At 42.2% G+C, this 27,446-nt stretch overlaps 1 protein-coding gene and 1 long non-coding RNA gene across 9 annotated transcripts in view; one reads left to right on the top strand and one right to left on the bottom strand.

Moving 5' to 3' along the window:
* The window catches only part of qki (QKI, KH domain containing RNA binding), a 411,041-nt gene that overhangs the window by 347,962 nt on the left and 35,633 nt on the right, over nt 1-27,446 (bottom strand). The window lies entirely within an intron of this gene.
* On the top strand, nt 10,953-25,720 carry LOC116976134. The gene is made up of 3 exons (XR_004412884.1): nt 10,953-10,963; nt 17,993-17,995; nt 25,399-25,720. It is a non-coding gene; the product is annotated as an uncharacterized LOC116976134 (long non-coding RNA).

Below are 27,446 nucleotides of genomic sequence, written 5' to 3'. Positions count from 1 at the left end.
AATCTAAAATGTGAACATTTAAATAAAACTCATCAACAAGCTTAAATTATAAATACATCCAAACAATTTTAAATAAATAAAAACAGCATGCATGGAATTATTCAGCATTTCAGATAGCATCTGAAGAGGGAGAGACCAAAGTTCATATTTCAGGTCGTTGATGAAAGGTCAACTCTGTTTCTCCATTGAAATTTAAGATGTATTAGAGATACAGCATGGAACAGGCCCTTTGGCCCATAGAGCCCGCTCCGACCATCGATCACCTGTACGCTACCTTATCTCACTCTCGCATCCTACACACTAGGCACAATTTACAGAAGTCAATTATATCTTTGAAATATAGGAGAGACCGGAGCACCCAGAGGAATCCTATGCAGTCACAGGGAGAACGTACAAACTCCATACAGACAGCACCCGTGGTCAGTATCAAATCCAGGTCTCTGGTGCTGTGAGGCAACTATGTTGCGCTACTATGCCAGCCAAATCAGTGGAAAAGCTGTCCCAGTACCAGTCCAATGTGGCACATTTTAAATGTTTATTCCCCACACTAAGTGAGAATGGCCTCAACTTTGTACACCATCCCTGACATAGAAACATAGAAAATAGGTGCAGGAGGAGGGCATTCGGCCCTTCGAGACCAGCACCGCCATTCATTATGATCATGACTGACAGATGGAATATCTTTGGAAATTCATTTTTTACATGTACAGACGTACAATTACTCAAAGTTACTTGCGAAAGTAAATTAGTTACACAAGTTAAAAGTCTGCAATCCCAGATAATTTTCTTTAAATTTCCAAAATATATCAATCAATCGATCAATCAACCTTTGTCATCTTGCACAGCAGCAGTTGGACAGTGCAAAATGAGAAGACGTTTCCCAGGGAATACCAGAGCATCGCACATATAACTTAAACATTTCACACATAAATAAAAACAATCCTGTCCCTGTTACAAACAATACGAATAGTTAAAAAGTGCAGGTAAAAAACAGCAACATTAAAATACAAGTAAAAAAGTCATAAATTGTCCAGGGCAGCTGAGTTTGTGCCAGTGCCAGAGTTTGTTATTAAATTGTCAGTGCAAAAAAAGCAGCAGAATCAGGTGGAGTGACTGTTTAGCAGCCTCACAGCCTGTGGAAGGAAGCTGTTTAGCAGTCTGGTTGTCCAGGCTTTGATGCTGCGGTATCTCTTGCCTGATGGCAGGAGATCCAGGTGTGTGTGGAAGGGGTGCAGTGTGTCCTTTGCTATGCTCAGTGCATTTTTCAGTCGTAATCATTATAGCAGCAGTGTGGAGCACGCAGGTCCAGATCAGCAGATAAGTATCATTAAAAATCCATAAGAATCCATCTCATTACATTGTATTCATCACAAGAACAACACCATTGAAATTCACCAGGGTTGTTTAACATGGAGGGGTGAAGGGAAGCTCAATAGGATCATGGCTGTAAATTTATTTCAGTGACGTACACCATATCTCTTCCATTAAGACATATAGGATTCCAAAAGTGTTCTTGGATTAGTCCCATGATTCATTCCAAATATTAGGCCAGAATTAGTCAGAAAATGTAATTAAGAAATGGCACATTTATCTTATACAAGTGCACGTACTTATTCAATTTTACCCAAGTAATTTTTTTTAAAATTACTAAACACAGACTCCAGAATAAGATGCTGGCATTCCTTTCCTTTCTATTTACTCAAGTTGATGTCAAGGCCCTAAAGACAGAATCATAAATGGAAGGGACCGAAAGTTCAGAATACTTCAGTGTGTCAATTTGTCGCTCCTCCTGTATCAACAATGGTAATAATACTTATCTACTACGTAATTAAAAAAACAGACTCCTACTAGGATAGTGGGGACTTCAGAGAGTAAAGAATGTTGATTACATCATTAATTGTTCTGGCAGAATAAATAAAGAAAACCTAATTTTGCTGGAATGAGGATCAGCAACCAGAAGGTACAGCCTAAAGTAAATGATAAAATACCAGAGGGGCAATATCCCTTAAGTGGGCCATTCTTTGGAAAGTGAACCAAATGCCACACACGTGACCAGATGGCATCACATAAAGTAATATGTTAAAAAAATCTTCTAAGAGATTAATCTTATTCATTGCTATTTTCCTACATACAGAACTATAATGCATGACTGCTAAAGATATGAACATAACATAAAAATTTCACTTGATAAACTTCGGAAAAAAATATGAATCATATATACAGTACAAAATAATATACCTGTAATGCTTTCAGAATTAGAAGATGATGTATTCCACAATTTTTCATATTTTGGTCACACACGTGACTAAGAATGGGCCAAGTACATTTTAGAATGCGTTGCTTGAAAAGGGTAACAGAAGCAAATTTGTCTATAACTTCTGCAAGAACATTTGATTCCATAGGCACTGTAAAGGAAAACCTCTGGAGAAAGAAAGCAGGTGAGAAGGACTGATTAGACTAACAACACATAATGGCTTAAATGGCCTTCACTAAAAGTCTGATCTTGACCACTTCCTGTTGTTCAGTATATTGATTTTAGAAAAAATGATGCCACTTATGGCTGTGATTTTTGGCCATCTTACTCAGAGTCCCCCTCCGCTGCGCAGGACAAGAGGACCTTTCCCACTGATGAAAAATAAAATAGTTATTAGTGTTTAAAAAATGTTGAGATTCTCTCTCCTGAAGACCACGCCCCATCCGGAGGGACTATAAAACCCTGAAGTGTTGAGTGCCTCAGTCAGTCTCTGCAAGATGGTGGAGTGAGAGGGTCTCTCAGTCTGAGCTGTGAATAACACTGAACACATGTTTACTAAACTGTGAGTGGTTTTACTGCCCTGTCAGTGCCCTTAATGTGGTTTGAAAATATAGTTTGGAAATGCTAAAGCTGTGTTGCCTTTGGTTTGGAAATGCTAAAGCTGTGTTGCCTTTGGTTTGGAAATGCTAAAGCTGTGTTGCCTTTGGTTTGGAAATGCTAAAGCTGTGTTGCCTGTGGTTTGGAAATGCTAAAGCTGTGCTGCCTGTGGTTTGGAAATGCTAAAGCTGTGTTGCCTTTGGTTTGGAAATGCTAAAGTTGCCTTGCCTAATTAAAGTTGCCTTTGCCTAATTAAAGTTGCCCTTGCCTAATTAAAGTTGCCTTGCCTAATTAAAGTTGCCTTGCCTAATTAAAGTTGCCTTGCCTAATTAAAGTTGCCTTGCCTAATTAAAGTTGCCTTGCCTAATTAAAGTTGCCTTGCCTTCTATATAATTAAGTCTAATCTTGACCGCTTCCTGTTTGCGCTTTATATTGATATTAGCAAAAACGCTACCATATACGGCTGTGACTTTTGGCCATCTTACTCAGTGTCCCCCTCCACTCATCAGGTGCCGAGGATTTCTCCCATCGATGAAAAAGAAAATAGTTATTAGTGTTTAAAAAATGTTGAGATACTCCCTGTCAATCATGCCATGAAGGCCACGCCCCTTCTGGTGGGAGGGGAGAGGGACTATAAAACCCAGAAGTGTGGGCGTGGCTCAGTCTCTGCAAGATGAAGGAGGGCGAGGTCATGACTCGCTGTCTTTAGTGGCCTTGCACCCTGCTTGTAGTGGTAAGAAACTGCACTTGAATTTGGTGGCCTTGCACCCTGCTTGAAATGGAATTTCAAGGAATAGCCATGAGTCAACTGCCAGTCCACCAGCCGTGAGTGAGTGAGCTGCCAGCACAACAGGCTTGAGTGACTGAGCCGCCAGCACAAGAATCCATTCGGCCCACAATGTCCATACTAGCCTTCTGGAAACCAGTCCGTTCAGCCCACAACACCCATACTAGCGCTCCAGATCACTCCCGGTAGCCCTTCGAGCGCTTGATGTAATCTTCGCTGGACGATTTCAGACGATACACTTAAACCGAATGGCAATCTACGCCACCGGTAACACCCGAAAGGTGTGTTGAACGTCGTCAGATTGCACGATTCGTCGTCAAGTTTCACCTGCCAGAAAGCTGAGAAAGCTGAGATGTCTAGCTCACTGAAGATCTTCGCTTGGTCGAGATCTGGCAAGATGTCCTCAATAACTGGGAGCAGATAGTGTTCTCGCTTCAGCGCTTTGTTTAGCGGTCGTGGATCGATGCACACCCGGAGATCGCCATTCTTTTTCTCCGCAACCACGAGCTGGCTGATCCAACTCGTCGGCTCGTGAACTGGTGCGATCACGTGACACTCTACCATGCACTCAAGCTCCGTCTTCACCTTCTGCTTTATCGCATGAGGTAAACGTCGTGGCGGTAAGACTGTGGGTTGCACTTCCTCGTCAATCTGCAGGTGTGTTTCACCAGACAGCTCTCCTAGTTTACTGTCAAACACCTCAGCATAGCGTTCTTCAGTCTTACCCACTTTCTCTTTTACGACGTGTGTACACGGTGAAAGCTGTCGTCATTTACAGTGATTAAATTAATTCGCTGACTAGCTTTGCTTCCTAGCAGCGGTGTGAAGTCATCACTGACCACAATGAACTCCACCGGATATTTGCGGTTTGTCTTGGGGTTGAGCAGCTTAACCTGGCAAACTCCTTCTGCGTCCATTGTAGTCTTATTCCACATCATGAGCTTCTTTTGACATGGGGCTAGTGTGCGGTTTATGCCGTGAAAATATCTGCGTGGCAAGATGTTCACGCTTGCTTCGCTGTCCACTTGGAAGTCGACGTGCTTCCCATTGACAAGCATCGATGCGTAGACATCACCTCTAGGCCGCACCGTGTTAATTGTGAGCGTGATACTATCGATGTACTCAATGCTCGTGTCACTTCCGGCCTGGTCGTCCACTTTCTTTTTTCTGCACACTTTGGCAAAGTGGTTGGGACTGCCGCATGCCCGACATATCTGTCCGTATGCTGGACATTGCTGTTTGTCCATTGCATGCTCTTTGCCACAATACTTGCACGCTTTCGCTTCTTGATTGTGCTTGCCTTTCCTTTTCTTCGGCTTAGCGCACTTGCTTTGCTTGTGTGGGTATTGCCACAGCTGCGCCTCTCTTGCTGCTCGGCTGTCTGACTTTCTGGACTGCAGCAGCAGACCTGCTACTTCGGTAAAAGCTTGGAGATGTGACTCAGCAGTCTCGGCACTCTTGCAGATGTCGATACAGATGTCGATACATCTGTTGAGAGTGAGCTTCCTTTCCTGCAGCAAACGTCTCCTCGTCTACGAATCATTAATGCCCAACACAATCTTGTCACGGAGCAAGCTGTCCGTCATGCACTGGCAGAAATTACAGGTTTTCCCTAGTGTTTTAAGGCTAGTGAGGAACGATTCAAAGTTCTCACCTTCTCGCTGTCTCTTGTTGAAGAAGTATCGCTCATACGTCTCATTCTTCTCGCCAATGGCGTAGCTCTCGAACACGCGAATGATATCGGCCATTTCTTGGCTCTCCTTGTCGTTGGCTAACACAAAACTGTCGTAAATCTCCAGTCCTGACGGGCCAATTGTATGGAGAAACAATGGCGTCTGGTATGCTGGTGTTTGCCTGTCTAGCTGTGCGACCACGCTGTAGTTTACCCACATCCAACGCCATGTTTTCCAAACCTCAATCACTCCGCGGTTGACGGTTAATGGGGTCGGTGGTTCCTATAGCGCTCATGGGAGGCGGACCGGCAGCGTGCTGTGGAGTGCTACTGGTGGCCGTCTGCGTAGGATGCTGGTCGCCCGTCTCCTCGTCTGCACTCGACTGCTTGCTGCTGAGCGGCCGTCTGCCCCACCCTTCAGGTAGCCATGTCGTTTTCCGGCAGTTTTAATATTTTCCGTGCCTTAAATGCTGCTCATTCACCAATCCTATGGTGCTTGACAATTTCACTCGTCCTTAGCCTCATGCAAATGGTCCAGCTTCAGGCTGTGGCAGAAAAATTATTCTTTAAGGCCCCACCGCTGCCACCATTTTCAAGGACAAGCTTTTCCAGTGAGTAAAACTCCTATGCATGCCTGGAACCCCCGCGCATGCGTGGACTTTATTAAGTCGTTAAAGGCACATTACACATATCATAACACTATCATGTGTCTGCTATCCTTATCCCTCTTAGTGGTAGAGGCATTGGTTAGGACGTAGAAAGGCATTGATTAGGAAGCACATAATGCTGATGGTGGGCTTCTTAAAATAGTTGGTACTATTGTGAGGACGTGGGCCTGAGCTATAGGGAGAAGTTGGGCAAGTTGGGACTTTATTATTTGGCGAGCAGGCAGCCAATGGGCGATTTTTACAAAGGTATATTAAAGCATGAGGGGAATAGATAGTCTTTTCTTCAGGGCAGGGGTTTCAGGAACTTGGGGCCAGAAGTTTAAGATGAGAGGGGAAAGGGTTAAATTTATCACACTAAGGTGGCAGGTCTATGGAAAGAGCTGCTTGAGGAGGTAGTAGAGGCAGGTACTACAACACCTTTAAAAGACATTTGGTCAGTTACATGGATAGGAAAGGTGTTGAGGGATATGGACCAAACACAGGTAAAAAGAACTAGCTTAGACAGGTTATAGATGGCTTAGACACAAAATGCCGGAGTAACTCATCAGGACAGGCAGCATCTCTGGGGAGAAGGAATGAGTGAAGTTTCGGGTCGAGACCCTTCTTCAGACTGATGTTAGGGGAGAGGGAGGTACATAGATAAGGAATTGTAAGCTGTGAAAATAGGACAAAGGGAACAATGATCAAGAAAAATGTAGAATAGATCATTGTTAGCTGGGAGAAGTTAACAACAACAAAGCAAACAGAGATAAAATGTAGTCGGAGACAGTAAGCCTGGTCGGGGAACTGGGAAGGGGGAAGGTATGGAGAGAGAGGGAAAGCAAGGGTTACTTGAAGTTAGAGAAGTCAATGTGCATACCGCTGGGGTGTGAGCTGCCCAAGCGAAATATGAGGTGCTGTTCCTCCAACTTGCGATGGGTCTCAGTCTGACAATGGAGGAGGCCCAGGACAGAAAGGTCAGTGTTGGAATAGGAGGGGGCACTCTAAGTAAACCATGTGGAATGACAAAGTGGTCTGGGAGATATCAAAATTGAATGAATAAATCATGACATCAATAATGGGGTGAAAAAGTGAGAATTGCAAAACAGACTAGATTTGGAGGCACACGAGATGCAAGAGGTTTGAGCCCCCAAAAGGTTGCAGATACAGTGCCCTCCATAATGTTTGGGACAAAGACCCATAATTTATTTACCGTATTTCCCGGCAATGAAGACGTTATTTTTTACCCAAAAATAAGGCACGAAAATTTACCTGCAAGAACCATCAAGAACGATGTTGCTGTGCTGAGGGATAGCTAAGTCTATCCCTCATTGCTGGCAGCTGATGGGAAGCGGCTGTAAAAGGACAGCGCCGCTGGGGGGGAGGGAGTTCCTTTCACAGCGTGTGGGGAGTCTGGCCCGGGTCAGCAAGGGCAGGAGCGTTGAGAAGGAGAGGGTCGGGGATCTTGCCAGCAACTCACTCACCACTGCCGCATCGCTCTGGGCGTGGAGCCACCGCATTGTGGCCGGTGAGGGAGGTAGCCGGGTGGCTGCGAGCGGCCGCCAGGACCGAACAGCGGAACCAGCCGCCACCTCACCCCGGTTGAGCCTTCTGCTGGCCCGCCAGCCAGCCACGATGTCCATTGGCACAGGCGCAACCGGTGGAGATGGTGGTTGGCGGGTAGCTACTGGGCGGAAGGCTGGCTGCTCCATCCCGGGCTCGGTCTCTCTCTCTCTCTACTAGTCCCGGGGTAGGTGACCTGGGCGCTACAGCCAGTCCCGGAGCAGGCGACCTGGGAACTGCAGCTAGTCCTGGGGCAAGCAAGCCGACCTGGGAACTGCAGCCATTCACGGGGCACGCTGCCGACCTGGGCGCAACAGCCAGACCTGGAGCAAGCGAGCCGACCTGGGCGCTACAGCCAGTCCCGGGGCTCGCAGGTGACCTGGGAACTGCAGCTAGTCCCGGGGACACGAGGGATCTGGGAAATGCAGCCAGTCCCAGGGCACACATGCAATGTTGCCGAACTCTGGACTAAACCAAACACTTGATCCTGTCCTGCCATCTTTTTTTCAAAATGTAGCAACTTAAATTGGGGGTGCGTCTTCGGCGCAAGTGCATCTTCATTGCTGGGAAATACGGTATTTGCCTCTGTTCTCCACAATTTGAGATTTGTAATAGAAAAAAAATCACATGTGGTTAAAGTGCACATTGTCAGATTTTAATAAAGGCCGTTTTTATACATTTTGGTTGCATCATGTAGAAATTACAGCAGTGTCTATACCCAGTCCTTCCATTTCAGAGCACAATAATGTTTGGGACACAGCAATGTCATGTAAATGAAAGTAGTCATGTTTAATATTTTGTTGCATAATCTTTGCATGCAATGACTGCTTGAAGTCTGCGATTCATGGACATCACCAGTTGCTGGGTGTCTTCTCTGGTGATGCTCTGCCAGGCCTGTATTGCAGCCATCTTTAGCTTATGCTTGTTTTGGGGGCTAGTCCCCTTCAGATTTCTCTCTTCATCATATAAAAGGCATGCTCAATTGGGTTCAGATCAGGCGATTGACTTGGCCACTCAAGAATTGACCATTCTTTAGCTTTGAACCTCCTTTGTTGCTTTAGCAGAATGTTTGGTATCAAGTAGAATGAACCACCAGCCAATGAGTTTTGAGGCATTTGTTTGAACTTGAGCAGATAGGATGTGTCTATACACTTCAGAATTCATTATGTTACCACCATCACCATCAATGAAGATAAGTGAGCCAGTATCCTCAGCAGCCATACATGCCCAGGCCATAAGACCCCCACCACCGTGTTTCACAGATGAGGTGGATCTTGGGCAGTTCCTTCTCTCCTCCATACTTTGCTCCTGTCATCATTCTGATATAAGTTAATCTTCGTCTCATCTGTCCACAAGACCATTTTCCAGAAAAGTGGTTGCTCTTTTAAGTGCTTCTTGGCAAACTGTAACCTGACCATCCTATTTTTGCAGCTAACCAGTGGTTTGCATCTTGCATAATCTGTATTTCTGTTCATTAAGTTTTTTGCGGACAGTGGTCATTGACAAATCCACACCTGACTCCTGAAGAGTGTTTCTGATCTGTCAGGCAGGTGTTTGGGGATTTTCTTTATTATAGGGAGAATTCTTCTGTCATCAGCTGTGGAGGTCTTCTTTGGTTTGCCAGTCCCTTTGCGATTAGTGAGCTCACCAGTGCTCTGTTTCTTCTTAATGGTATTCCAACAGTTGATTTTGGTAAGCCTAAGGTTTGACTGATGTGTCTAACAGTGTTATTCTTGTTTCTCAGACTCATAATGGCTTCTTTGACTTTCATTGGCACAACTTTGGTCCTCATGTTGATAAACAGTAATAAAAATTTCCAAAGGTGATGGAAAGGCTGGAGGAAAGACTAGGTGCTGCGAGCTCTCTTATACCTGCATGGAGGCAATTAAACACACCTGAACAATTACAAATGCCTGTGAAGCAATGTGTCCCAAACATTGTGGTGCCCTGAAATGAGGGGAACTATGTATAAATACTGCTGTAATTTCTACATGATGAAACAAAAATGTATAAAAATGGCCTTTAATAAAATCTGACAATGTGCACTTTTACCACGTGATTTTTTCTATTACAAATCTCAAATTGTGGAGTACAGAGGCAAATAAATAAATGATGGGTCTTTGTCCCAAACATTATAGAGGGCACTGTATAGGAAAGATTGAGACCACCAAGGGTTTTAAAAACAAGGAACAAATTGTAAACTTGATGCAGTTGGTGACTAGAAGATATTTCAGAACCATGGATGATGGGTCATTAGGATTTAATTTGGATGGGGTACAGATTTTTTAACGTTTTTTATACAGCAGAGGTGAAGAATAGAAAACAGTTTGGGAGAATACTTGAATCATTAAGTCAGCAGTACAAATGTAGCATGGCTGCGTGTTTCAACAGTGGAGGAAACAAGGATTGTATTAATAAGTATGGAACTGGTCACTCGTTACATTCAAGACAACAGTATGGTTTTCAGATTCATGATGCTTTTAAAACTACAGATCTGCATGAAATTGCAAAAATCTTCCACTAACATTATTCTCCAAGAGACATTACCATGCTTTATACATGTTTTTTTTCTTTATAACTCCAATGTAAGCAGACATAAACAAGACAGACATAAACAAGACAGGTTATGACAAGCATCACTTGTACAATGTTTATAAGCTTTCAAACTGCTTTTGTGTGTCACTTTAATTTGAAATGAACACCCATAACAAGTCAGAACACATTTGCAAACAGGGTTTCATGTCAGCAAACATCAACTTTGTGAAAAATAATTTGTTAGACATGCTTGATACCTTCTCATTAACAATTCACTTGTGCAGAATTTAAGAAATAAAATGGACAAAGTATTGCTATTCAAAACTTTAGCAGCATAAAATGTCAATGCCTAACCAGTCTTTGTAATCCTTAAATTTAGATTACGCAACTGGTCTTATTGGCTGTAAGCACTGTCTTGAAGAGGATTTTACAGTTGTTCACTAATCGAATCCACTGTAAGTACCAAGGTAGAATAATAGCTGCAAACTCAACTCTCTCCTGATTCTGTGGTAAAACGATATGTTCAATTTTTGTATACAATACCACAATTTCAATCACATCACAAAATTCTGCATTGCAGAACTCACTACATTTGATGCTGAAGGCTAAATATTCGTCACTTTACCCTTCATAACAATTTACTGTAGTTGATGCAGAGTATAATAGTTCTAGGGTTCTCCAAACTTGACCTTGCTCAAGGCTAATGCTTTGTTCAAAATAAAGGAATCTTCCATTGCCCAGGATAAATATCCAACAAAATTCACTAAAATAAATGGAAAATCAGATCTTCAACGAGGTCAGAAAAACACTTCAGGGTATTGCAAATAGCCTGTCAAATGAATTTTCCAACATAATTATCCAATTGAAATCAAATTCTCGACAGAAGCTTTCCAGTTCAAGGATAACTAGTGCCTGCTCAGGATTTTCTTCTGTTCCGAATCCATCCATAGCAAATTCTCTAATGTACGCATTCACAGCATAAAGCATAAACTGACACTGTTTCCTCCATTTTGAGCAAAGTCTTAGCCTTGAGCAAGGGCTAGCTTGGCAGAGCTTCAGAACTATTATACATCAAGTCATTAATTCTTCAAGCTTAAGACCATCAGCTTCCTCTGTATTTATCAGTACTTTAACAACACAGCAAAACGTAGCACTGTAACTGTCAAAGCTCAATAATCAGCCCTCAAGCCTCTTGGATTGCTTAATATCACAAACTAACCTGAAAGACTGCATGCGAGAATCCTGTATTAAATCCATGCTTTATGTACCAGATAGTCTAACAAAAATGCACCAGCACAGCCTCTATCAACTAAACAACAATAGTGATGGCAATTTTTCATAAATGATTGATATTTCCATGAAAATACACTATCTCCGCAGAGATAATCACTACCTCTTGCAGACTGGAGTTTCGAAGAATGAGGAGTGATCTTACTAATCTTGTTTCAATAACATCACTCCTCATTCTTCTCAACTCCAAAAATTACAGAACCAACCTGTTTATCCTCTCTGGACACTATTCGTGCTGGTAAACTGAATTAACCAGGTTGACGAATTTGGAGAGGTCAGTCCTTCTGTCTAATTTGCGCCCATGCAGCAATGTAATTGTATCTGCACAGTGATAATGTCTACCTTTTCCAGTACTGGGGCAACAAATGGGAACAGGGCAGAGGCAGCTGCTGAGGTTCACAGCTGAAGCTGAAACCCAATTCAAACTGAAGACCAAATTAGAAGCATCTCTCAACTTGGCCCTGACCGTTATCTGTTCAAGTCAGTTATTGTTGTAATTTTATTGCATACAAGCTGGATTGAGTGGACAGAAGATTTACAAGTATGTTGCCACGACTCGAAGGCCTGAGCTAAAGGGAGAGATTGTGCAAGCTAGGACTTTATTCCTTGGAGCACAGGTGGCCAAGGGGTGACCCTATGGAGTGAATAAAATCATGTGGGAATTTGATAGGGTGAATGCGCAGTCTTTTACCCAGGTTGCGAGAATCAAGAACCAGAGAAGATAAGGTTAAAGCAAGAGGGGAATGATTTAGAAATAAAGAAGTGCAGATGCTGATTTACAAAAAAAGACAAATTGCTGGAGTAACGCAGCAGGTCAGGCATCATCCCTGGAGAACATGGATAGGTGACGTTTCGGGTAGCTACCCTTTTTCAGACTCAATTGAAACCAGAGGGATATTTTTTTCACTCAGAGTGTGGTGGGTATATAGAATGAACTGCCATAGGAGGTAGTTGAAGTAGGTATGATAGTAGCATTTAAAAGACACGGACAGGTACATGGATAGGAAAGGGTTAGAGAACCAAATGCAGGCAAAAGGGGCAGGCTTAGATGGGGCATCTTGATCAGAATTGATGAGTTGGGCAGAAGAGCTTGTTTCCGTGCATAATTACATATTATGTCAGATGCAATTATGTCTGCCACAATACATTATATGATGAAATCTCTTGGAACAGATTTAGTAACCAGATTCACAGGATCATTTTCAAGTGTGATCTTATTAACTGGAATCTCATCATGGACTCCAACGTTATGGAACCTTCTGAGGTCTGAGTCCTTGTGGGATTCACGGATTCTGCCAGAGATTGTGCATGAATGGGTTGGGCAGTATGGGAGTTGGTGCATCCCTTTGGCTCCTTTAGCTGAAGTCACAATTTGTGATATCCCACATGCTTCTCCTCCATTTTGATAGATCATGAGCAAGAGTCAATGAGGAATCAAAGAGACATAAATCCAGGATGTATTTTCTCCGTCTCCTAATAATCCCTTGGAGGTATGATAGTGCTGAGGAGAGTTCCTCTCTCCCCACTCCGCCCTTGCAAAGAGGAGCTAAACATTTCAAGCACGTTCACATGAAAAATACAACTCAGAAACTAACCATAATGTTTACTTATTGCCATCAAACTAACCAAAGTTTTACCCATAGATGTCTTGAATGGAATGCTTGCCAATGCTATCATGTTCTCTGCTTTACCATCCAGCTCAAATGCTACTGATTTATGAGATCTGAACTATTTAATCCCTTTGAGATCTGGGTGAAAATGGTAAAGTTTACAACTGTATTCCAAACACAACATCATGCCTCAGACATGGATAGCGGAATGTCATTACTAATTATCCAAATTGCCATCAGTTAGCATACCAGCTGATGACTCGCGTTACATTATGACTCCAACTACCACATAAACATTTCAAGAATCTTGGACGTCCTAATCAAGGTATTTCATAAGCTAAAGAGATGAAATCAAAAATTGAACAATTGGCTGCTCTTTCTTATTGAAAATGCACACTAATTTAAACTCAATGGTGCATTCAGGCACATTCTATTTGAAAATTTGGAGGAAAATACTTTTTTAGTTCCATACTTAATGTCAATTGGATTTAATGAAATTCAAAAAAGGTCAAAGGTACATATGGGTTTGTTGCAAATGAAAGTTTAATTGTTCAGAATCTAATTATTTTGCCATAAAAATTTACATAGTGGAAGAATGGATATTCCATCTTTTATGTGGCATTCAATTCATCCGATCTTATACTAATAGCTACTGTACTGTTTAAAAAAACTAATAGCATCATTATGCTCTCACAAATGGCTCTACGGCACAATCTAAATGTACTAAGCAAAATTTCAGAATCCCATCTGTTTTCTCTGTGCATCACTACTCATCTGTACCCACAGCCAAAATCAATCACAAAAAAATAATTAACACCATTACAGCAACACTGAATCCTCATCACAAAAGTTAGTGCCACAATGTCGTTGTTCATTAACTGAAAAATGGGAGTGCTCATGATTCAATCTTATATTTATCTTCAATTACTTTAATTCAGTCAAACAGTGATGTGATGGAGTTAGTTCAATATTTCTGAATAAATTAATGCTGCTACTATGTAAGTAGAGGTGATATTTTTTTGGGGGGGGGAGGGGGGTGTGAGAGGCTGGCCCAAGAGCTCACAGTTTCAACCACTAGATAATCAATTTGAAGAGGTTATTTTAACATCTGAATTCTGGAAAGTGTAAAGAACAATTCCTGATTCTGCCGCAACCTTACCCATTTTCATTCTATTTTCCAATATATCAAACAAAAAGACAGAAAATAATGCTTGTCATATAATAACGGAAACACATCAATTAATTAATCTTTAGTTTAGTTTAGATACAGCATGGAAAGGCCGGGTCCACATACTGTGAGGTGCCAGAGACGCAGAATCTCAAGAATAAAAACAAGATTAATTTATTTTATGATTTATAGCACTAGGTCCCACGGACAAAGCAAACCATTTTGTACATCAGGCATTAAAAAAAAAACGGGAGCCAATGGTGTGGGAAAGACTGTTCAGAATTGTGTGAGAGCTACTGTTGTGTAGGAAAGAACTGCAGATGCTGGTTTAAATCTAAGGTAGACACAAAATGCTGGGGTAACTCAGTGGGACAGGCAGCATCTCTGGAGAGAAGGAATGGGTGACGTGTCACGTCAAGACCCTTCTTCAGACTTTGACTCGAAACTTCACCAATTACTTCTCCAGAGATGCTGTCTGTCTCGCTGAGTTACTCCAGCATTTTGTGTCTACCTTTGAGCCACTGTTGTCATGGATAGATAAGCATCCGATGCCTGATCTGATCTGTGATCAAGCAAGTGAACAATATCCCACCATGCCCCTGACCTGTTCTTTGTAAATGATTTAAATACATTTAAACAGAATGTGAATCACTCACAACAGGTTCCCGAGTCTTTGACTATAATATTTATTTGGCTGGATGAATTTTCAATCAATGGTGACCTCCAGGCTGTGGGTGGTGGAGACTTGATGATGGTAATGCCTTTGAATTTCTCCAATAGATAACATAGATGACAGTACCTTAAGTTATAACTCGTACTCAATGATAAATTAGTCTTTTAAAAACCAGAAGTATTAACAATTCATAATGACCATCCACGATTTCCCATATTAAAAGGTTATGTCCACAAAACATTCCACGAGTAACAAAGAACCCGATGCGTGAAGGGGCAATCCAAGCAATTAGAAGCCTGCCTCACACAAAATGATTTGGAGGGAATTATGGTAACTCATTTTACAACAAATTAGCAGAAAGAGAACTCTTTGCAAAACTCCTTCATTACATAACTCTAATGATTAAACATATTAAGAATGAGAATACTCTTTTTTTCAAGAGATGCAGTTGGTAATTGGGAAGACTAATGGAATGCTGGCTTTTCATTTCAAGTTAAAATCTTACTATAACTGTGCAACGCACAGTTGGACCCCAGCATTTGAACAGTTCTGCTACAAAAGAAAATGGGATTATTGCAATTTAGAAACATGGAAATATAGAAAATAGGTACAGGAGTAGGCCATTCAGCCCTTCGAGCCATTCAATATGATCATGGCTGACCATCCAAAATCAGTACCCCGTTCCGGCATTTTCCCCATTTCCCTTGATTCTCTTAGCCCTAAGAGCTAAATCTAACTCTTGAAAACATGGAGCTTTAAAGCATAGTTCGGATTCAGAGGGCCGAATGGACTGTTTCCATAGTCTATGGCTCCAAGATTAACTCAGATGACCCAAGTATGGAGGGAACGTTTTTGAGTAATGGCTCGGTCTGCGATCTTTGCAGTTTAGAAGAAAGTTTGGAAAGTGAACAAGTGGCAGCTGGAAGCCAGGAACCAGGGTCAGAAGTACTATTGAACTGAACTGAACTGAACTTTATTTATAGAGCACTTTAAAAACAACCACTGTTGCAACAAAGTGCTGTACATGACTAATCATAAACATAAAACAAAACAATAAAAACATTAAAAGACAGTAAAAACAATAAAAGATAATAATAGAAACACTAAAACCAGAGCAAAGTCTCATGCAGGGGCGAAAGCCAAGGAATAGAAAAGGGTTTTAAGACTAGTTTTGAAAATGGACAGTGAAGGGGCCTGTCTAATGTGCAAAGGTAGAGTGTTCCATAATGTCGGAGCAGCAACAGAGAAGGCTCTATCCCCTCTGAGCTTCCGCTTAGACCTCGGTACCTCCAGGAGCAGCTGATCAGCTGACCTGAGGCACCGAGCAGGAGCGTAGGGATGAAGCAGCTCAGAGAGGTAAGGCGGGGCGAGACCACTTAAAGATTTAAAAACAAATAAAAGAATCTTAAAATGAACTCTAAAGTACACAGGCAGCCAGTGGAGGGAGGCCAGAATAGGCGTTATGTGCTCCCTCTTACGTGTTCCAGTTAAAAGGCGAGCAGCAACATTCTGAACCAACTGGAGACGTGCAAGGGAAGATTGGCTAACTCCAAAATAAAGTGCGTTACAGTAATCCAGCCGAGACGTAATGAAGGCATGGATTACTGTTTCAAAATGCTGTCGTTCAAGAATGGGCTTCACCTTTGCCAGCTGCCTTAAATGAAAGAAGCTGGACTTAACTACCGCGCCTATTTGACGATCTAATTTAAAATCACTGTCCATCTTAAAACCCAAGTTTAAAACTATTGGCTTCACATACAGTGCCAAGGGACCCAAGTCAACAGGGGGAGGTTCACGGGAGCCATTGGGAGCAAACACTATCACTTCTGTTTTCTTTTCATTAAAATTTAAAAAGTTTAGGGCCATCCAGGATTTAATGTCATCAAGACATAACAGAAGTGGTTTGACTGAGAAAGCATCAGGAGAAGTTCCAGGAATTGATGAAGACTGGAGGGGAAAAAGGGGGAGGGATCTAAGATGGATGATAACCATGAGAGGGAGTTGTTGGAGGTAATTAGGGGTAATTTATTGGCATTTAATATCCTCACCCGTATAGAAAATAGAATTTTAAAATACAGGCTTTTGAACAAGAATAAAGTCATTTAATTTCAGTTCATGGATTATGGGAGTGCCAATCAATTTATAATGCGTGAAATGTTCAAATCTTCACATTTCTTTTTGGATATGAGGATTTTTTTTAGCACAATTAATCAAGAAATAAAATTAAAGATCCTTTTGTTAAACATCACCATAGCAAAACATGCTTTAGTTACAAAGCACGTATCTACACATTTGATCCACTAGTAACTGGTATCATTTCCATAAACTCCAACTACAACTACATAATTGGATTCTAAACACAGAATCCACAGTATCTTAAGTCACTAAGACATAGCGTAACTCTAAAAAAAGAAAATATCAAAATTTCAGCAATTCTTTCATTTGTAATTCATAGTAGAGTGGATAGGGGAGAACCAGTGGATGTGTTGTATCTGGACTTTCAGAAGGCTTTTGACAAGGTCCCACATAAGAGATTAGTATACAAACTTAAAGCACACGGTATTGGGGGTTCAGTATTGATGTGGATAGAGAACTGGCTGGCAAACAGGAAGCAAAGAGTAGGAGTAAACGGGTCCTTTTCACAATGGCAGGCAGTGACTAGTGGGGTACCGCAAGGCTCAGTGCTGGGACCCCAGCTATTTACAATTTATATTAATGATCTGGATGAGGGAATTGAAGGCAACATCTCCAAGTTTGCGGATGACACTAAGCTGGGGGGCAGTGTTAGCTGTGAGGAGGATGCTAGGAGACTGCAAGGTGACTTGGATAGGCTGGGTGAGTGGGCAAATGTTTGGTAGATGCAGTATAATGTGGATAAATGTGAGGTTATCCACTTTGGTGGCAAAAACAGGAAAGCAGACTATTATCTAAATGGTGGCCGATTAGGAAAAGGGGAGATGCAGCGAGACCTGGGTGTCATGGTACACCAGTCATTGAAAGTAGGCATGCAGGTGCAGCAGGCAGTGAAGAAAGCGAATGGTATGTTAGCTTTCATAGCAAAAGGATTTGTGTATAGGAGCAGGGAGGTTCTACTGCAGTTGTACAGGATCTTGGTGAGACCACACCTGGAGTATTGCGTACAGTTTTGGTCTGCAAATCTGAGGAAGGACATTATAGCCATAGTGGGAGTGCAGAGAAGGTTCACCAGACTGATTCCTGGGATGTCAGGACTTTCATATGAAGAAAGACTGGATAGACTTGGCTTATACTCGCTAGAATTTAGGAGATTGAGAGGGGATCTTATAGAAACGTACAAAATTCTTATAGGGTTGGACAGGCTAGATGCAGGAAGATTGTTCCCGATGTTGGGGAAGTCCAGGACAAGGGGTCACAGCTTAAGGATAAGGGGGAAATCCTTTAGGACCGAGATGAGAAGAAACTTTTTCACACAGAGTGGTGAATCTCTGGAACTCTCTGCCACAGAGGGTAGTTGAGGCCAGTTCATTGGCTATATTTAAGAGGGAGTTAGATGTGGCCCTTGTGGCTAAAGGGATCAGGGGGTATGGAGAGAAGGCAGGTACGGGATACTGAGTTGGATGATCAGCCATGATCGTATTGAATGGCGGTGCAGGCTCGAAGGGCCGAATGGCCTACTCCTGCACCTATTTTCTATGTATCTATGTATCTATGTAAGCAATGTTCTTCAGTGTGCTTATTTTGTTCATTTACCCGAGGCAATGCTAATGCTCGACTTGCAGTGTTTCCATGTCTTTTCGTTTTATTTCAGACTTTTTCAATCCATAGCATTTTGCTTTTACAGATTTGCCTGAAAGTTGATGAGATCGATGCATGTTGGGAGATTGTACGATTTATAGGGGTGGGCGGACCATTAGTTGCCAGAAAATCGGTGTTCAATCTATAGTAGGATTTTACTGAATTAAATTCAGAAAAGAATTTCACTGTACCTAAGTACATGAGACAATAAAGTATCATCGTACCACTAAACAATTCATTAGCACTCAAAACCTTGTGTCCCTGACTCCAAATCAACATTCCACAAATAAAACAATTACCAATCTATTTGCAGTAATGTGCCGAGAAATTAAATTGGTTCAAAGCCAAATACCTAGGTCAGATGGCTTATGACATCTCTCTCTGCCTGTGCACTGAGCCTGTATAGTGGGCTACTTAGATGAATCTGAGGAATAAGTTAGCCTCTGACAGGGCACCCAGTGCAGAACCTCTGAGAAAAGACTTGTGCAAACAATGAAGAATTCTAGCACCCTCTTTGCAGAATATTTCTTTGCATACAGACTTACAGAATTCCAAAGATACCCTAATGAAATTCTCTATGCGGCTTCTGGTGGCCCACAGAATGATATGTTCCGAGAGTGATAACCCCCTGTGACTCTACATTCTGAAGGTGAATCTGAGAGGCTACGTTATATCTATTACTCCCAGAGGACCGAGGAAACCTATAATGTTCACAATTCCCCTGCTCTGCTCTCTTTGCTGAACATAAAGCACAAGAAGTTCCTTTATTTTGAAAAAAAGCACTTATGACAACTCTGTGGCTGCACAGTAGACTGTCATAGACAAAAATCTGCTGTAAATCCCTAGAATACCCTTCAGAATGAAGGAGATCTTGACCACGTCAAGAAAAGCATTCCAGGCAAGGCTACTCAATTGTCAGGCTGTCTTAAGATTGTTGCAGATCTTCATTACCACTATCATTACAAACCTCAGTCTGCAGTTAACGTAGTCACTTTGAGTCTCCAGTTAATGTTCACAACACTATAGATAAGAACAGTTGTGGATAGGGTCTTCTTCCCTTTCACAACTGTGTAATTCCCAGCCATACCTGACCTGCTTCATATGCCCCATGCACCACTCCCTTGGGGCTACCACAGAACAAAGCACGCATGGGAGAAGAGGTAGGAATGCAATTAGGTGGTAAATAACAAACAACGTTCCAGAGCAGAATGTGTTATCAATTGTGTTGAATGACACTTTAAATTATACAGCTGCTGGGGATGGCAAACTATGAAAGCATGGGTCTCGGTGGTTAAACATTTTCACGAATCAGAAAAATGCGACCCATGTCAACCTAACAATGCTCAAAATGAGAAATGCTTAATAAAAAACCTAATTCTTTGTGTGTCGTATGTCCTAACATATGACATGTGCCAGTGTGCATCAATGGAAGTACCAAATCAAATTTCCCGAACTATGCAAAGTTCGGAAATTAAGTACATTTACACAATTTTCTCCCAAAGTCAGTACATTTTCAATTGTGCAGCTCTTAAACATACTGAACAATGAACTATGTTTCTATGTAATTCCAACATCTCGATAATGTCAATGCATTCAGAAATTAATAGTCACAAATTCCTAATAGACAAATTCTTGATTAGAACGGGTGTCAAGGGTTATAGAAAATAGAAAATAGGTGCTGGAGTAGGCCATTCGGCACTTCGAGCCAGCACCGCCATTAAATATGATCATGGCTGATCATCCAAAATCAGTACCCTGTTCCTGCTTTCTCCTCATCTCCCTTGATTCCGTTAGCCCTCAGAGCTATATCTAACTCTCTTGAAAACATCCAGTGAATTGGCCTCCACTGCTTTCTGTGGCAGAGAATTCCACAGATTCACAACTTTCTGGGTGAAAATCATTTTATCCCTGTTATGGGGAGAAGGCAGGAAAATGGGATTAGGAGGCAGAGATCAGCCATGATTAAATGGCGGAATAGGCTCGATGGGCCGAATGACCGAATGCTACTCCTCTAACTTGTGAAGTAGTAAACAGTCAACATGTTAATCAGGGCTTATACTATAAAAATAAATTGAAAATTGCCTTTGCCCAGGTCCCACAAAAAGCTAGACTGAAGCTTGCCCGCAACCTGAAACGGCCACGAGTCAAATCGGAACCAGTTGATAATGGGAACAGAACTACTGCTGCTATTTTTTCCCATCCAATTGACTGTACATCCACTTAAATGGGGAATAGGTCAGAGAATTAGAAGGAACCCTATTTCCCAGGTTACATAAGGGTTCAGTTCCTGAGACCTGTCCGTAAACCAACTTCTCCGCTGTTACAAACATTAGTTTTCTGTGGCAACCCATATTATATCGCTCTATATACACATGCTATTATTCTTTCATTTCATTAAATAATCATCTTTACTCATAATTAAACTAATGGAATATATACTGTAACCTGTCATTAATGAATACCATAAAACATTATTATTACTAACTTTAAAAATACATGGGAGGATTTGTGCAAAGTCAGATTCAATAAGTCAGGTCATTCACAACCCTTTTTGGTTATGTTCTCAGTGATATGCTTTAAAACATCTCCCTTGATCCCTAGCACATAACATCCATTCTATCTGTGTTGCAGCAAGTGAAAAATGTTACATTAAGTCGGGCAACGTGTTAATTAAAATTGCATTCTAGTATTATCCAACTCCATGATTACCTTGCTTTATACCATCTTGTAATAAACAGTTGGTTCTAACTAGCCTAATGTCTGTCGGAAAGCCAACGGCAAGCATTAAAATGTGTCATATATTAATGAGAAATTTGAAATGATCTTAGCAAAAACTACTAGACATTTGCAAGTGATTCAAAATCCATCTGACAGCTACACCAGAGCCCCTAAAATAAACTGTGAATGTGACATTTTAGTCACCTTAAATAAGCATTAAGAGGTTCATTGCAGGCTTTGCACTTGGGTTAAATATCAGTCAACTTAGTGAATTAGATCAGGCTTCACCACAAGGCCTTGACATTGTATCTAACAGAATTAGAATGCTAGGATCCTTCTGTAAATGTATTTTGGTAGTGTTGACCAGGTTGGTTGGGCAACAAAACCCCAAAGTAGCCAATGACTCAACACAAAACTATTAAGGATATAAATATGGAAGGGTGATATTCAGCGGCTGACATATGGTACACTGGACCATTGCATTAGAGGAAAAGGAGTATTTCCATTACTAGTCTTTGTACACTATCATTTAAAGATGCTGAAAAAAGGCATACGAAAATGGCATTTAAGAGCCTTTTGGATAAGCACATGGAATGGTGATCTGGATTACGTGCAGATAGGAGTTATTCTTGGCCATGTTCGTCGCATACATTGTGAGCCAAAGGGGCTGTACCTTTGCTGTGCTCTTCTATGCTACTGCTTGCATCATGCAATACCAAAGAGGAACTATGCAATCCAAAGAGTGCATAAAGTTAGGATCTATAAGGTGAATGATGATGGAAAGATAAATAGTTAACTCAAGTTTGATTTATTGTCATATCCACAAGTACAGTGCAGTACAGGTACAATGACAATCTTGATTGCAGCAGCATCACCAGAGGAATATAGTCAGACAACACACAAAAACAAATGATACATAACTCAAACATAAGGTACACATACACTCTACAACACATTGAAAAAGAAAAACTGCAAAAAACAAGACATTAGTGTAAAATTACATAATTAGAAAACATGTCCAAGTTAGTACATAGAAACATAGAAAATAGGTGCAGGAGTAGGCCATTCGGCCCTTCGAGCCTGCACCGCCATTCAATATGATCATGGCTGATCATCCAACTCAGTATCCTGTACCTGCCTTCTCTCCATACCCCTGATCCCTTTAGCCACAGGGGCCACATCTAACTCCCTCTTAAATATAGCCAATGAACTGGCCTCAACTACCTTCTGTGGCAGAGCATTCCAGAGATTCACCACTCTGTGTGAAAAATGTTTTTCTCATCTCGGTCCTAAAGGATTTCCCCCTTATCCTTAAACTGTGACCCCTTGTCCTGGACTTCCCCAACATCGGGAACAATCTTCCTGTATCTAGCCTGTCCAACCCCTTAAGAATTTTGTAAGTTTCTATAAGATCCCCCCTCAATCTTCTAAATTCTAGCGAGTACAAGCCGAGTCTATCTAGTCTTTCTTCATATGAAAGTTCTGACATCCCAGGAATCAGTCTGGTTGTGTACAAGAGGTGGTCTGCAGTGTTCCATTGCAGAGGTTGGATTAAAGTTGTGCAGGTTGGTTCAAGTTGTAGGAAAGTAGCTGTTCCTGAATCTAGTTGTGTGGGATTTCAGGCTTCTGAACCTTCTGCCCTACAGTACCAGCGAGAAGACATGGCCTGGATTGTATACCATGTATAGAGAGGGGTTAGTAAATTCAAGTAATAGAGAGAAAAGTTGGACACTGACAGAAGTGTCTTTCTCCTATCAGTTTGAAAAGAGTAGGAGAGTTTGAACAGAGTGCAATTGACCAGGACAGCTGTGAAGGTAAGGGGCAGGCCAATGTAATGGTAATAAACCCAATTTAACATTTATAATAGTCACTGGACGGGTTACAGCATCAAATTAGTTCATTGAGTAGTAAATAAAAATAAGGCAAGTTGAAACAGAGTGGCCGAGTTGGGTGAGAGGCTGTGTGCTGTGGAAAGGTAAAGTGACAGTCCTTGGCTCAAGAGTCTTCGGCAAGGAGGCTATCAGCAGCAGCTAGGAGAATAAGGTTCAATCATCTCTGAGTGAGTCTTGTTATTTAATTATTGATTTGGTGGCAGTGATAATGGCAGGCAAATTGTTGTAGTGTGTCTCCTGCAGGATGTGAGAAGTCAGGGAAAATGCTGGTACACCTGAAAACTACACGCGTCAGAATTGTGTCCTGGTGCTGCTCTTGAAGGATCGTGTTGGGGAACTGGAGCAGTAGCTGGATGACCTTGGGACCACCCGGAAAAATGAGGGGTTATTAGACAGGACCTATAGCGAGGTCTTCACACTGAAGGTCGATGAAGAGAGAAGGCTGTATCTTTTCAAAACCGATACACCCTTTTGGAAGTTGTCACGGCATACAGCATCAAGGTTGAGTAGCAGGCAGGGCTGCAACAACAACCCTGGCGCTGAGGCTCAACAGGGAAGGGCAATGTCAGGTAGAGCCATACTAGTGGGTGACTCGATAGTTAGGGGTGCAGACAGGAGATTCTGCGGCAACAGATGAGGCGCCAGGATGGTGTGCTGCCTCCCTTGTTCCAGGGTCCAGGACATATCGGAGCGGCTGCAGGATGTCCTCAAGAGGGAGGGGGAGCAGCAGAAAGTTCTTGTGCATGTTGGCACAAACAATATTGGTAGGAAGAGGAAGGATGTTCTGCAACATGAGTATAGGGAATTAGCTAAAAGGCTAAAAAGCAGGACCTCCAGGGTAGTTATTTCTGGATTGCTTCCAGTGTCACATGCTAGTGAGGGTAAGAAAAGAAAGATGGGAGAGATTAATGTGTGGCAGAGGAGTTGGTACAGGAGGCAGGGATTCAGATTTATAGACCTTAACTGGACGGGAACCAATATCCTGGCAGGCAGGTTCACTGGCGCTACACGGGTGGGTTTAAACTAAATTGGCAGGTGGATGGGATCTAATACAGGACCAAGGCAAGTGAGAGGTCATAAGTTGGTGTGGTGGGTGACGAGAGAAAGTATAAAGGACAGAATAGGTAGGAGAAAGGCATGTCTGTTTAAATTGAAGTATTTTAATGCAAGAGGCCCGACGGGATGAAATTACGGCACGGATAAGCAAAGGCGATTGGTATGTTGTAGCCATTATAGAAAGCTGTTTAGAAGCTCAATGTTCCAGGGTACAGGTTCTTAAGGAGACAAAGTTGAGGGTAAAAGAGGAGGGGGGGGGGGGGGGGGGGGGGGGGGGGAGGGGTTGCATTATTAATGGAGGATGTCACAGCATTGGTCAGGGGTGACATTACAGACAGTTCATCTAGTGAGGCCATATGCATGGAGCTGAGGAACAGGAAAGGGATGAGCACCTTGTTGGGGTGTACTACAGGCCCCCAAATATTCCATGGGAATGAGAAGCGCAAGTGTGCCAGAAGATTGCAGGCAGCTGCAGGTCTAATAAGGTTGTCATGTAGGGAATTTTAATGTTACCATCTTTGACTGGGAATGTCATAGTGTAAAAAGTTTAGATGGGTTGGAATTTGTCAAATGTGTTCAGAAAAGTTTCCTATGGCAATATGTTGCGGGCCCTACAAGGGAGAGGGCAATACTTGATTGGGTCTTGGGAAATTGGGAGGGGCAAGTGGATGAAGTGTTCGTGGATGAGCCTTTTGGGACTAGCGACCACTATAAATAATTATGGATAATTATGGTTCAAAATAATTATGGATAAGGACAGAGCGGGCCCATGTGTTAAAATGCTAGATTGGGACAAGGCCAACTGAGGATATGAGACAGGAACTCACTCGAGTTGATTGGAGTAGGTTGTTTGATGGAAAAGGAACTTCAGGAACGTGGGATGTTTTTAAAAGTGTGTTAACGGAAGTTTTGGACATGCACGTCCCTGTTAGAGTGAATGGCAAGGCAGGCAAACGTAAAGAAGCTTGGATGATGAGAGAAATTGTGGCTTTGGTCAAAAGAAAGGAGGAGGCATAAGACAGGGATCAAGAAGGAGTTTTGGGAACTAAGCAAAAAAGGAAATCAGAAGGGTATAAAGGGGACAGGAAATTGCTCTGGCAGATAACATTAAGGATAATCCCAAGAGATTTTATAAGCACATACAGGGGAAAAAAATCATCAGAGAGTGGGACCGCTCAGGAATAAAAGAGGTTAACTGTGTGGAGCCACAGTGGATGGGAAAGGTCCTCAATGAGTATTTCCCCTCTGTTTTTACCGTGGAGTAAGACAGGAGATCTTGAGTTAGTCACTGTAATTGTCTTGAGACCACTCAGTATTACAGTCAAAGAGGTGCTGACACGTATGAAGATAGACAAATCTCCTGGGCCTGATCAGATATACCCGAGGACACTGGGAAGCAAAAGAGGAAATTGCAGGAGCCCTCGCACAGATTTATGAGTTGTTAAATACAGGTGAGGTGCCGGAAGACTGGTAGGAGGGAAATATGGTGCCTATATTCAAGAAGGGCTGCAAGGAAAAGGCTGGGAACTCCAAGCCATGAGCTTAACATCTGTGGTCGGAAAGTTAGAGTATTCTGAGGGATAGGGTATACATGCTACAGGACTGATTCAGGATAGTTAACATGGTTTTGTACGTGGGAGGTCGTGTCTCACAAATCTGATTGAATTTTTTTGAGGAAGTAACCTAATAGGTCGATGATGGCAGAGCTGTAGACATTGTATACATGGATTTTTGCAAGGCATTTGACAGTTCCACATGGTAGGCTGCTCTGAAAGGTTAGATCCCGCGGGATTCAAGGAGATAGCTGAATGGATAGAAAATTAGCTTCATGGAAGGAAGGAAGGAAGGGGAAGGTGATGGTGGAAGGTTGCTTTTCAGACTGGAGGCATGCGACGAGTGTGCCTCAAGGTTTGGTGCTGGGCCAATTGCTGTTGGTCATCTCTATCAATGATTTAGATGAGAACATACATGGCATGGTTGGCAAGTTTGCAGCTGACACAAAAGTGGGTGATATTGTGGGCGGGTGGGCTGAGGGATGGTTGATGGAATTTAATGCCGAGAAATGTGGTGTTGCATTTTGGGAACAATAACATGGGCAGAACCTATACAGTGAATAGTGGGGAACTGGGTAGTGTTGTAGAGCAGAGGGATCCAGAAGTACATATAGTTCGTTGAAAGTGCATCTCAGGTCGGTAGGGTGGTCAAAGGCTTTTGGCACATTGGCTTTCATCAGCCAGAGTATTGAGTATAGAATTTGGGAGGTCGTGTGGCAGTTGTATAAGACGTTGGTGAGGCCACATTTGGAATAGTGTGTTCAATTTTGTGCACCATGTTTTTGGAAATATGTTGTCAAGCTGAAAAGGGTGCAGAGAACATTTACGAGGATGTTGCCAGGACTCGAGAACCTGAGCTATAGAGAGAGGGCCTCTATAGGCCTGTTTCAATGCTGCAAGACACTATGACTAAGTGGCATACAAGTAAAAGGGAAATAGTGGAGCACAAGTCTGAGGTTTTGACGTCATTATTAAAAAAAAGGAAATCTAAACACGTGGTACTATTTTATCCTCACTTTTACACCTCCCCCCATCCCCCCCCCCCCCCCCCCACATAATCTCCCATAATCGTTGCATCTATGCTTCCTGCTTTTTAATTAATTAAAACTTCTCATTTTGGTTTATCCAATCTTTGACAAAGTATTGATAACATCTATCTAAATCTCTTCTGCATCCTGAGCAGTGAAAACATACATTTCCTGTACTGTGATCTGAACTGTACACAATATTCAAGCAAAATGGACAGCCGACAAATTTGGTTGAGACTGGGTCCCAGTCCAGAGGAAGGGACTCGACACAATGTTGATTATCTATTTCAGTCCACAGATCCTGCCTAACCCACTGAGTAGCTCCAGATTCCAGCATCTGCATTCTTATCTTCATTCAGTTTAAAGGTTTTCTTTTTACTATCAACCACTTGACCCGTTTCTATAATCAACAAACCTGTTCATCATATCGTGCCCACTGTATTTAAATCCATATCATTAACATGCCAAAAGATGCGCCTACCAAACTATCAGCTCTGATTAAAGAGATAAGGGATAGCATTAAATTCCCAGAAAAAAAAACATGCAAAAATTGGCACAGATACCAGGTGACTAAGAGCAATTCAAAGAACAATAGCAAGGCTACGGTTGCACAGCAGTAGAGTTGCTGC

The sequence above is a fragment of the Amblyraja radiata genome, chromosome 8, assembly GCF_010909765.2.
Source record: "Amblyraja radiata isolate CabotCenter1 chromosome 8, sAmbRad1.1.pri, whole genome shotgun sequence".
NCBI classification, from domain to species: Eukaryota; Metazoa; Chordata; class Chondrichthyes; order Rajiformes; family Rajidae; genus Amblyraja; species Amblyraja radiata.
This window is presented reverse-complemented; position numbering and strand designations above follow the sequence as displayed.